The 13341-nt window shown below is 25.8% G+C and overlaps 2 long non-coding RNA genes across 2 annotated transcripts; both read left to right on the forward strand.

Annotated features, from left to right (window-relative positions):
• Positions 1–2198: 2198 nt before the first annotated feature.
• LOC126551271 (uncharacterized) lies at positions 2199–7318 on the forward strand. Its single transcript, XR_007605144.1, has 3 exons — positions 2199–2350; positions 6837–6940; positions 7016–7318. It is a non-coding gene; the product is annotated as an uncharacterized LOC126551271 (long non-coding RNA).
• An 876-nt stretch (positions 7319–8194) lies between these two features.
• Positions 8195–11934, forward strand: LOC126551270 (uncharacterized). Its single transcript, XR_007605143.1, has 5 exons — positions 8195–8353; positions 8475–8596; positions 11371–11463; positions 11551–11680; positions 11765–11934. It is a non-coding gene; the product is annotated as an uncharacterized LOC126551270 (long non-coding RNA).
• Positions 11935–13341: the final 1407 nt, after the last annotated feature.

Genomic DNA, 13341 nt, shown 5'->3' on the forward strand with positions numbered 1-13341 from the left:
GTGCTGCTGCTGCATCACGAACGTACACACATAATATTATGTATAAATATATATATACAGGGTGATTCATTACACCAGTTTGATACACGATTACACAAGTTGTCGAAGTAAAATATCGTGTTTTTTTTAAAAAACAATTTGTTTCTAGTTTGAAGTACCTAGTTGCGTTTATTTATTAAAAAAATTATTTACTATGTTTTATCGTTGTGTTATATTTTTAACTTTTTTTAATGATAACCTGAGTTATTAATTTCATAATTATGAATCTTGAGTATTTGATAAATTATTTGTTTTTTATCTATAAACCTTTGCATTTTAGATGAGTGGAGTATAGAGTGTTTATACGTGGCAGGTACTCCGCTCGTTAAAACTAAAAAAATATATATATGTTTTTGCAGCAGTGAACATAATATAGATACCTAGTGTTATGAATTATTCAAAATATACAGTGAAAACAAAATCATCCTATAAACAAATCACTCTGTACACGGCACCAATGATATTATATTGTGAAAACCGACGAAACGATGAGCTTAAAATCGAAATCATTTAATATTATGTATCGTCTTACATCTTCTCTAGCGTTATTTTTATGCATTCAATCATTCAATGTCGTCGGCACCCGAAGAAGATACTAAATAATATATCGACGTCATAATCATCTTCTTGGGATCAATCTCGATAAGGGTGGGCGTCGTGTCAACCCGTGAAACATTGTGCCCATAGCATCTGTATAATACGGTATACGTTAAATTTTTTTTTCACCCCATTGTTTTATTCATTATTTTCGATCAATTTCCGAATGTGTAAAGTTATAATGCAAGGGAATAACCGGATGACTACGACAGAACTATTTCATCGACACGGGCCTAATAGGATCTATTTCATTATATATTATATTATATAGTACGTAATAATGCTACTTATATACTTTGTACATAATATTCAGGATATGGAATTACAGAAAAAATAAATAAATATCATGATACTTACAGTAAGTGTAATATAATTTAAAAAATTTAATTTTAGGAATTTAAATACAAGATAGTTAGATTACATATACAAGATATATAGAAAATCCTACCCATTTATTGGAGATAATAAGAAAACCTCAATATTATAATAACCCTAAAATGTTTTATATTATATTATAAAATTATAAACAATTGCAGACATGCCAAATTCTATATGGATTATTCAATTGTATTTTAATTTATTTATTGAAAATTCAATATATACAATCCTGTTTATAATATATAATTTATGTTAATAAAAATTGTATTTTTAACATTGATCACTATTTATAAGTACAACTTATTTTGAAAATTACTCCTCATATATATATAAAAATATTGTTTTATAACTATAAACATTTATTATTTAGTTAGAATATATTAAAAAAAGTTATTCTTTTTTTAAATTCAAGTGTAAAAAAACTAGGTATGATAAAGGTATTTTTAAATTCATGAATTCATGATACTTAACATACTTTGTACTGTTGATACGTATCTTGATCTTTTAGATACTGTCCAACCGTGAGTGTTTAATTATATAGATCAATAGAAATTAGTTGATCTCGTGTGATAATAAATGTAATACGCAATTTATATAGCTACGTAATAATATCATATATTTTTCCATTAAAGATTGAATGTAATTGTGTCAGTGTTACCTATATTTTTATGATTTATTTTATTCGAATAAACTACAATAATATTGATTTCATTCTATCGATGTTCATGCACTGCGATCAAACCGTTGTTAAATGATGTTTCAACATTTATAACTTTCTGAATATATTTTAGTTTAATTTTGGGAAATTTCACATGCATAGGATTTTTTTTTAAAGATTACCAATGCTAAGTGAGGTTGAAAAATCGGAGCATACGGGATTTTCTTTTTTAATAATAATAATAACCAAAATTAATTTTAGGAAATTGAGTATATTAAATGTAAACCGGTGAGATAAGACAGAAAAAACTCAAACGGGCGTAAAACTCGGCCAATAAAAGCATGTATAAAAACAAATACCTACACAGAAGAACAATAGTACCGAAGACGAGACAAAAATCATATCGCATCAGATGAACTAAAAATCATAATCCATCGCGGTTACTCTATCGGTTGCTGGGAAATAATAATAAAATCATTTAAATAAATGAAACAATAAGAGAATACTGGCCTGGGGAGAATCATTAAGAACTATGGTACATTTCATAATACACAATACGTTACTGCACGTTCCATCATGTGTTCTAAACACCGCCCGAGGACTCAACGACAGGTTCTGCTGCTTACTCCCTCGTCACAACAATAGGGCAGTGTTCGGAAACAGATTGTTCATACATGTGTAAGTATGGTTATGATAATGAGCTAGGCAATATTCTAATTTTTTCATGGCGTTGGGTGGTTACCGAAAAGGGGGGTGAGCCTGTGTGTACCCTACCCAGTACAGGTAAGCTTTATCGATTATATTTTAAATTAACTATGAAATTGTACAGCCTGTTCAACACATACAAAGCGTACCATAAGTAAATTTGACGAGGAAAGGAATCAGGAAGCGTGAGTGGGGAATTCGCCCAATTATTACGGCATCCTAGTTTCTAGAGGTTAGATATGGTATAAAATATATTATGAGTTTATTGCGAGTTCACAATAATTATTTGAATAAGTCTTTACCCATACGGTTTGATGCGTTATACATTTTATAACCATTAAATTTATAAAATATGTATATATTTAACTTAAAATACGTAATTAGGTACAATATTTTTATATAACTTTTTAAAAACTAATAAAAATGATAATTAAAATAATTTGCTTATAACATACCACTGACAGTTGAGAAGTTCGATATTTCGAATATTTTTAAAATTTATACACGTAATGGCTAAAAATATGCATATATTATTATAGTAGTTAGCTTATTTAATTTTAATTTTAAATGCGTATTGGATTTTGATATTGACTATACCAATTTCGTATTATTATATCATATACGAAACAGTAAAAATTTCCCAATATCCTATTGCCAGTAATTCACAAGATTGCATATTTTATCGTAGTATAAATAACATAATTATATGTACATAATTTATTTTTACTAAATTAATATATTATTGAATATGCATTATTATTGAGTATAATCATTTAATCTTATATTAATAAATTTAGTTGTACTCTTTAAATAACCACGGTGCTTATTTAATCCCCAGTACTCGTATCAAATTCATGTGTTATGTAACGTATAATGACATTCTTTTTTTAAATTTAATTTTTAAAAATACCAGTTTTTAAATAGTGTTGTGACTTTTACAAGAAGAATTGATCCAATTATAACTATACAGGGTGTTACATGACCATTTTACTTTTACTACAAATAATTTATATTTAAACAATAAATGAAACTGCTGCAATAATATTATTATACCAGAACTCAAAATTTTACTCTTCTTTGAACCCTCTCATTTCAAAACCGTCTTTAAAATAATACATTTCTGGCCCTCCTAAACTTAAACTATATCGGGTTATTTAAACAAATGTAAATAATTAATTCAACTGTAAGACTTCCACCTTGAGTATCTAATTGTCTTATAGTAGGTATCTACTAACAATAGTACTGTATTCTTTTGCCAAATATACGTCTTATTGTACAAAATTCATAAATCGTATATAATATTCAATAAATTGATATATATTATACATATAATATATATACAAAATACAATATGTATGGACATCAATAATAAACTAACATCGGTTTTCCATTTTTTCATTTCTAAAATATAAAGTATGTTCCAGGGTTTTTGTTAATTTAAAAGTGTATTTTTTATCGTCTCTGCGTGCACCACGATACACCATGTTGATGATTTCAAGTATATTATTGTAGAGGAATTATTAAAAATTGTAAATATAAACGTGTACGAATGTTGTCTGTTACACCTTGTACGCTCGTTAAAATAGAATTATACCCATCAACGGGAATAGGTAGCCATATAACAGGATAATATCAAAACAGGAATTTTTAAGTACGGTCAATAATATTAGAGCAGCAGATAAAATATCGTTTTACATTATTATTATATAGTTTTGTTTACAACTCGTTTAAGAACGTATGAGATTTTATGAATTTAACTGCTGAGTACGTTTGAAACAAAAAATGCTCGTAGGTATATCGTATGCAATGTATAATGCGTATTGGTATCAGCTGAGTAGCTGATGACGTTTATTATTGGCGCGAGAATAAATAAAAGAGAAAGTCTTCGAGTTTTAATCCACAAGAACAGTTGGTTGTACGTTGAACTTGACAAAAATCATGTTGCTGCCCGACTTATGGAGGGGAGACCATGACCGCTATGACATTATTAGTTAATATAAGAATATTAAGAACATTAAATAAAGGTAGACGAGAGATTTAATCAACATGACCACGTGTGTAAGTATAATTGTTTTATGTTTTTTTTTTTTTTTTTTTTAGTCTAATTTATCGTTGAGATGAACTAAAATATAAATATTATGCTAATATGAACTCATAATCAACTAAAACAATATAATATACCTTTAAGACTTGTGTTTTTCAAAGTCATAATATATTTTATATTATAATAATGTATCTTGAATTTATTGATTCTATCAAGATATATTTATTACGAGTTTCATTAAAATTAACGTTAATTTATTCAACTGGTACACGTGATTGTTCCTATATTACTACCTAATTGTATAGAATATATTATTACCTAGTGGCTATAGACTTTATTAATTATATATACACCTAGGTAATTAAGAAAACCAAAACTGTTTAATATCTACGTATTTGTGGTTAATTCATCCTTAAGCTTTTAACAAACTTATATAATTTGTTCAGATATTTATTTAACCTTTATACATTTAAGATTAATATTAATTAGTTTCGAGTTTTTTACCATTGATTCATAATAACAATGTTGCAAGTATCTACTATAGTAATTCAGTAGTAGAAGCATAGATTTTTTTCTTTTAAAAATAAAGCATAGGAATGAATAAGATATCAAATAAATTTGTTAAAAAAAATATTCATTGACTATCGATCCAGAAAATTATTTAGTATTTAATAAACTAATAATACGCCCTTGTTTTAGAACTAGGATATTAAGGACTAATAGTACACTATTTGATCGACATATTTATACATATGGCTTATTTAGAAAAATTAATTTTAATGTATCCATCAACAGGCTGTGACTTTCATCATACCTATCATGGTCCTTGTAAACTTTATGGCTGTTTAAAAAATAGTACTCTTGTTATAATGATATGGATGCGTAATGAAAATCTACTTTTTATTAGTGGTATTTAATATTTATAGTTTATAACATATATATTTACGTTTTCATACCATTATTACTTGTAACAAATTTGTTACAATTATTATTGAGAATATATTGTGATTAAGTGTTAAACCACCGTACACAATTTTGCATCGGCCTGGTTAAGCTTTAAATAATATATATATTAATTATTTTTCTAGATCTCGTATTGATAACTGCGACATTAAGATGTTTATTACATGGTAAGCGTTTTAATAACGAGGATCGTATGGTCATTTATATAAGTATTAATTAACGCGTTTGAGAAATATTGTAGAATTATTAAATAGTTGATGGCCGAGTGTCAATTCTAAATGACTTTCATTTTCACTGTTTATTTCTTATTTGAACTGCAACAGACATTTTAAATACTACAAATAACTTTTATTTCTACACATTAATATTTACATTTTTACCATGAAAAAATCTCTATTTTATATAATCCAATTTATTCAATTTACTATATCTACCTTATTATTATACTAAAATTATATTTTCATTAGGTACCTTGTCACTAATTACTATTTATTTCATACTATTTTGATACTATTTAAGTAGGTATACAAAATAGCTAAATAAAATAAAATAAAATATTATTTATTTAAATTAATCTATACGTAAAAGCTATTAAATAGTTTATTATGATGTACAATGTACATATTATAATAATTTTGAAAAATATATGACAAATTTTAGTCTTGTAAACATCTAAAAAAGTAAAAATCTATTTATACATGACAAACATTTACATAGTTTACACAGATCAAATGTATATAAATGTATTTACTTTGTGAAAAATTGATGAATTATAAATGTTATGGTAGCTTGTATGCTACAAAGAGTCAGGTACGAAAAAGCATAAAACAATTTAAATTTTAAATTAAAAAAAATGTATATACATTTTAGATTTATTTCAATTGATAATAAGTATTTCATTGAATAACATTTAATTTGTATGGTAAAAAATAACATGTATTTACTATGATTATTTCTAGTATTTAGAATTTATTTCGGTTACATTATTAAGCAATACTACTATACTACTATTGACTGAAGTATATTTATTTTAAAATTTTAAATGTAATAAATAAGTCGTTTCTTGTTATTGTCAAACAATTTAAAAAAGATTTTTAGTTAATATTAAAAATTTTTTTTTTAAGTACTAGTATTGTTTCCAAAGCTTTAGTTGAAAAAACAATAAATACCTACATAATGAATTATTATTTAGCAATTTTGATTTTATATTTTTGTAATACATATAAACATACATAAATCTAATAAAATTAATATTCATCAATATTTATAATTGTATTAAATGCGGTTTGTGTTATATTTCATTTTGTAAAAAACCACTGTAGAGTCATTATAGTTTGAATGATTAGAAAAAAAACTATAAAATATAGGTGTAAAAAAAAAATTAATTTTATGGTTGATATTATATTGTCTTAACAAAAGTACAAATTTTTACAAAACTGAATTTGTTGATAGGAGAAATATACTGGAGATCAAAGTAATTAAGTGAATAAGAAAAGTTTTGAACTCCAAACGATAGAAAGGCCTGGCTGGAAAGTAACGGATACTGATTTTCTCAAGTAATTGCCACTGAATCAAGTACTTAACGTAAATTGTGTACCTACATCTAACGATTGACCAAAATTACATTTCAGAGCCACGAAAATATATTATGAACTCTAACAATTATAAGAACATAAACTACACCAAAAACAGAATCGTTTTAGCCATTATCAAACTGAACTGAAAGTACACGTAACTAATAATATTAAAAATATTCTCACTTCTAGTATTGATCATTGATATAATACTTTAGAGAGCTGTCTAATTTCAACGCAAAACTATTGCGATTTGTGTTATGTTTTTAGGTTCTAAATATATACTTACAATATAGTATTTGCGGCTATTGGTAACTGTAAATAATTTGTATAAAACCTTTGAGACTAAGCTATTGGTTATTATTTATTATATCGTTGTATATTGTATATTAATAATGTTAGGTATTGGTAATTTCTATTTTAAAAAAGTCTAACTTTGTCATCACTTATTTTTTACTATTTTTATTTTATAGTAGTTTTAACCCATTTAAAATCGCAGCACATGTTTTAAGTTTCTTGTTCCAAAGAATTTTTTTTTAGATAAGTTATATTTACGAATTCAAATATAAATATATATAGTACACGACTATATACATTGTTTTACAAAATAAAAAAGTATTTTTCGTAATTAAAGTAGACTAAAGAAAAATAAATAAATCACGTGATATTTTTCAATCTACATTTATCAGATAAAAATAATTATTTCACCCTAACTAGTAAATATATTTATATATATAAAAAATATTATTTATTACAGAAATTGTTAGTCTTACTACAACGTTGGTTTTGATCTTGGGAGATCGGATCAATTATAAGCTTATGAATTTTACTAGTTATTGTTTTCAAATATGTGTTTTATTAAATCACATTAAGTTACAACAATATTAATTTGTTGAAAGTAATTATTTGTTTTTATAACAATAATATAATGTATTGATATTATAATATGTTATTACTTAATTATTATACTAAAAAAATGCATAATTTACACAATGCTAAAAATCTAAATTATATTTATATAATATAGTATTATTAAACTTAGTAGGTATTATTAATCATAAATATTTCAGTGAATGTATAGTGTTTATCAAGTATGATTAATGTTTTAAATGATTGTCTGCATTATTATTCTGTTATGGTAAAACGACTTTTTATTCTGCATTCTTTGAATTCCTATCGTTACCATAGCTGGACATTGTATATCATGGATATTAAGATCTGATGATATTTATTAACTGCAGCTAGCATATAATTAAATAATTGGCGTTCGCTTATTATGATTGAAAATAATATTTGACAATTAAGTTAGAATACTATTATTTTTAAAATATATATATATATGTATCGACTTAATCGTCAATCGGTTTCAAAATCCGAGGAAGTCAAAAAGCAGAGGTATGATTTAAATATTTTTTGGGAATACATGGTAACTTTTCAATATGTATTGATATTTACTTAAAATAAACAATATGAGAAATTATATTAAATATAAATATATTATATGTTTAAAATATAGAAACCGAAGAGTATAGAACTTTATTTGGGATTTGAGAGTCGAAGTATAAGACGCTAAACCATATGAATGTTCGTATGAAAATGGGACGTACCATATGTACACACTGAATTTAAAATTAAGTGGTCAGTAGTAAAATAAATAAACAAAAAGCATTTGCATGGTAAAAAGTATTTTTGAAATTATCATGTTGTCATGTTTTTTGAGGAAAATGTGACAACAAATTTAATAAATGTAATCATTTCTTTTGTTTTACACAAAAGTACTTATAAACCATTTTTGGGTAAATTTATCTCCACTTATAATCGTTAATGAATGATAAAATTTATCGTCGTTTTAAAGTTTTACACGTTTTTTTATTTTTTATAAAATTTCAGATTTATTTTGATATTATAATAAAATTCTTCGTTATTTATTCGTTTGACAATGATTTTGTTCAAAGAATTTCATGTCTTAGTATTATATATATACATAAAAAAAAGTCTTATACTAAAAAGACTTAAAATAATTAAAAATATTCAATAATACCTTTACAATTTAAAAATCTTAAACGAAAAATGCTACGTGATAATCGTATATCGTATGGCTAGTATAATAGGTACATGTTACGGGTAAGGTCCAAATACATAGATAGAGTACAATTTTACTCGGGTAATGTAAACCATATCCTAATGTGCTATGTACTGTTTAAATTATACATCTTAAATACTTACAATGTATATATTAGTCGACGTGATCTGGATGAATTATTAAGTTTCATTAACTCGGAAACTTCCTCTGTCAAACTTAATGATACATACTGTAATCGAAAACTGCAGATTATGTTGTTACAATAGTCAATACGAAAAACACTTCAAACGGTTTAATCATGCATATTATTTTATTTTAATAAAAAAAAAAACAATGATACCATAAATATATTGTTGCCGTAGCTTAGTTGTACGAAATTTATAATAATATATTCTGACAAGGAAAATACATATAATAGTAATTTATATGCACAGTTTTGCAATAATATCTTAGAAATGCATAACAAAAATTAAATTGTACTCTTGTATTTAAAATTGTTACATCGACATTGAAAGGTGTGTTTATGGCTGGAGGATAAACTGCAATCTGCATTACATATGACGTATGTATAGACAAATTATAGATTATACCAAAATAATTTTTTTTGAATCATATGAATAATACACGTTACACAGTGCAGTTATGATTAAATATTTAAACAAAGATAAATAATTTGTTTTATTTCGTGAAAATATAGACAAACAGTATAATTATCATTATGACGTAATATTCGCATTTTAAAAATTATAATATTATCGTTAAGTTAATTAATTATAATTAATAATTCTTTTTATTTGTCTCTTTTTTTTGGAGGGGGAACGAAATTTGTCACTGTAAACCATACAAAACATTAAAGAAAATATGAAAAATAAAAATTACTATACAGAATATGTTAATATAATTAATAAAAATCGAAAATATAACTACCTATAGTTTCTTTTATGATAAAACTATCGCCGACTAATATAATATGAGTGTGTGTTTACGTGTTTTATAAAGTTAATATACATTATTGTGGTTGATCGCTTCCTATGAATGTTCGTGTATATATGGTGTATATATGTACATTGTACGTGTATTTATAACGTCTAGTATTTTTTTTCCGAATTTTTAAACGTGAAAATGTAAAGTCTCTAGGAAATGTAAATAAATAACTACGATCTTAAAATATCCTGACTTTATATTTATATTTATGAAGGATAATCAAATATATTGAAGGTAAATTATATGATACGGTACAAATAATTAAAATCGTGTTTTACTTTACTAAGGAATATTAGGTAGTTTTAAGTACCGGTTTGCTTATTTATATTATTAATAATTATATAGTTGATATTATATATTTGATTCGATACGTGAGAACTATTAAAAAACTAAGTACTGCGTATATATACATATTCGTTTACTAAAATTACAAGACTAATTATCACAGACACTATCATCAAAGTATATCGTTTGATGTGTGTTTTATGTTTAAAAGAATACTAATAATCTTAAAATATTTCAATTTCATACTAAAATGTATACATATTAATTTAAAATTTTATTTTAATTGGGATAATATTGTAATATTATAATACAATATTATGTTTTTCGATTTTATTATTCCGACACAAAAACTTATTTTATTAAATAAATATATATATAATATGTGTATGTATACGTATATTATATCTTCATACTTTTTCATATTTATGATTTGTTTATAAAAATCAACAGTTGATTACAGAAAAATTCGCCTGACTTATTAGTTTAGTGGTGAATAACTTACTGTTGGTATTTTTCAATATTAAGATATAACTATATCAATAAGCATACACGATTACACAAATTTAATATAATATTGAATTTATAGGTCAAATATATTATGTCGTTGGTACTAGGTTATCTTATTTAGTTTACGATTTCGGATTTGTTTACATTTTTAAACATGATCCATTCGGTGGCATATATTTTGAAATCAAAATCAAAGCCGACTGTATTATGTATTTGTATATCATGTGTCTTAAATAAATGTAGGTACTTTCTAGGAAAAACAATTATAATTATGCAAGTGTAGTCTCGACTAGTGACCTCGAGTTTTTGTGAGATTTGTAACTTCTAGAACTGCTTAAACGATTATCGCTGAAGGTATTAAGAGTATTACCAGGTCTAAGCGTTGTGAATGTGTATTATCAAATGTATACTGGCAAATTAAATTGCAATTAATCATAATTTCTGTATTGTAATGGATACATGCTATAATATACTAAAAGAACAGATTTTTTTAGACATTAAATTAATTACATTGGTAGTCTTATGTAAGTATAATATAATATATATTATTCAGGTATATCTGAGTGAATAATATAAGCTAGTACGAGCCAATCAGAAACCACGAGTGTCTATTAACGATTCCAAAGACGTATATAAAATTTCACATGTAGGTATCAATGTCGTATTTTCATAACTTATAATCTCATTATAATAAGCAAAAAATTAATTTAAATTTTTAAATTTTGATGAGTAGAATTATAAATATTCGCTGAAGACACCGTAGGTCGATCGATTCTGAAGAATTTATTACGTGTATGTGCTGAAAATGTTATAACTCGAAAAAAAGGATCATTCTCAAGAAATCACTTACGAAGATGCCATGCGTAAGTAATATTGTATCTTCTGCAGATTCACATGTATAATTATTATTTTTTTTACCATTGTATTTTGATATCTTTTTTATAAAGTGGCAGCTTGTGACTATCGAGTCTTCTATTCACAGCTGATGTTAATTTACAAGTGACAAGTCGTATTCGTAATACTATGTCATATCAATAAACTAATATATATATATTCGGTTTATTTTTGCGTAACAGATGCATAATCGTAAAGATTTTCACGATTATTTTAATAACGGACCCGAACAGGGTGGGTGTATAACGAGGTGTATTATGTGTACCACGCATATCAAATAATTCACGTACGTTTAACGTAGGCATCGCACTGCAAAATCGTGTACACGCATATACAGTACCTAACTACCAGCTGTTGTACAAGTGTGCGGATGAGGTCGTCTACGAGAGTCCACCAACTACGTGTCTGTCGTTCAGCGATCTACGGCGACGATAATTAGGTGTTTTGAAGTCATCTATTCAATTGAATGATTGCATATCGCGCGTAATTATGATTTGATATGGAAAAATGCATGACTGAATCTTGTGAACAACTCGAGACCGTCAGAACTTAACCGTGCAGCATAATCTATAGGTATACGGTATACCTATAGATAGGTACTTTTATCGATCCGACTACTTACCGCGGTAATTAGTTTAATTAGTTCCTGCTATAAGAGATCCGTCGACTGGCGCGTATTAACTTCTTCATTATTCATGATATTATTACCGAGCTATCCGATGCCAATAATAAAACATGTAGGTATGTATAAACTGTGATACCCTTGAAAACGTATTTTTTATTTTAAATATTATACTTACGCGGTCGATTTGAACTTGTCCCGAGTATGACATTATAATATAAAGGTTGCACACGTATTATTATGTGAATCAGCACGTCATAAACGGATACAAAATGAGTTGCCCGGTCACTGGATGCCAAATTAGGAGTCCGTCAATAATAATTCACTCACGATCGAAGTATTAAAAAAGCATTCCCGTCAATATTGCGTATATCGTCGTCATAATATTATTATGCACGTTTTGATACTATTATATTATTAATATGACGATATATTTTAACTTCGTTTTACCATATATCAATTTGACGATGAGTTGTGTCATACATTATATAAATACACGTTTTGTATAGGTTAATTTTATTTCGATCAATATTGCGATGTGTCAAATGTAGAGTAATCATCATTTTTCATAAATATTATTTTCTCATTACAAGTCCAATATAGGTATACGGATAGTTGTTTATTTTTTTAATTTTATAAAAATTATTTCATATCTTCTCACAATTATTGTAAGTTGACGTCATCAGACATAATAATAATGAACGCGTATAACCTACAACGATAATGGAATGCAATCGAATTTATTAAACCATCATGATACCTATACCTATACATATATCTATACTTCGTATAGATACGAAAATTAATTTTAATGGTTATCACGAATTTTTTAAAAAACGAGACATTTTATCAATTAGCTTTACTGGATTGAGCAGTAGACACTCAGACAGGTTAAATTCAGGGTTAAATACGTATATGTATACGAAGTATAGTGTTTCGCAAGCAAATTTGAAAATTGAACGCATATGATTCTGATGAAATATTATAATATCTTTTTCCGTGAGTTTC

This window comes from Aphis gossypii, chromosome 3, assembly GCF_020184175.1.
Source record: "Aphis gossypii isolate Hap1 chromosome 3, ASM2018417v2, whole genome shotgun sequence".
NCBI classification, from domain to species: domain Eukaryota; kingdom Metazoa; phylum Arthropoda; class Insecta; order Hemiptera; family Aphididae; genus Aphis; species Aphis gossypii.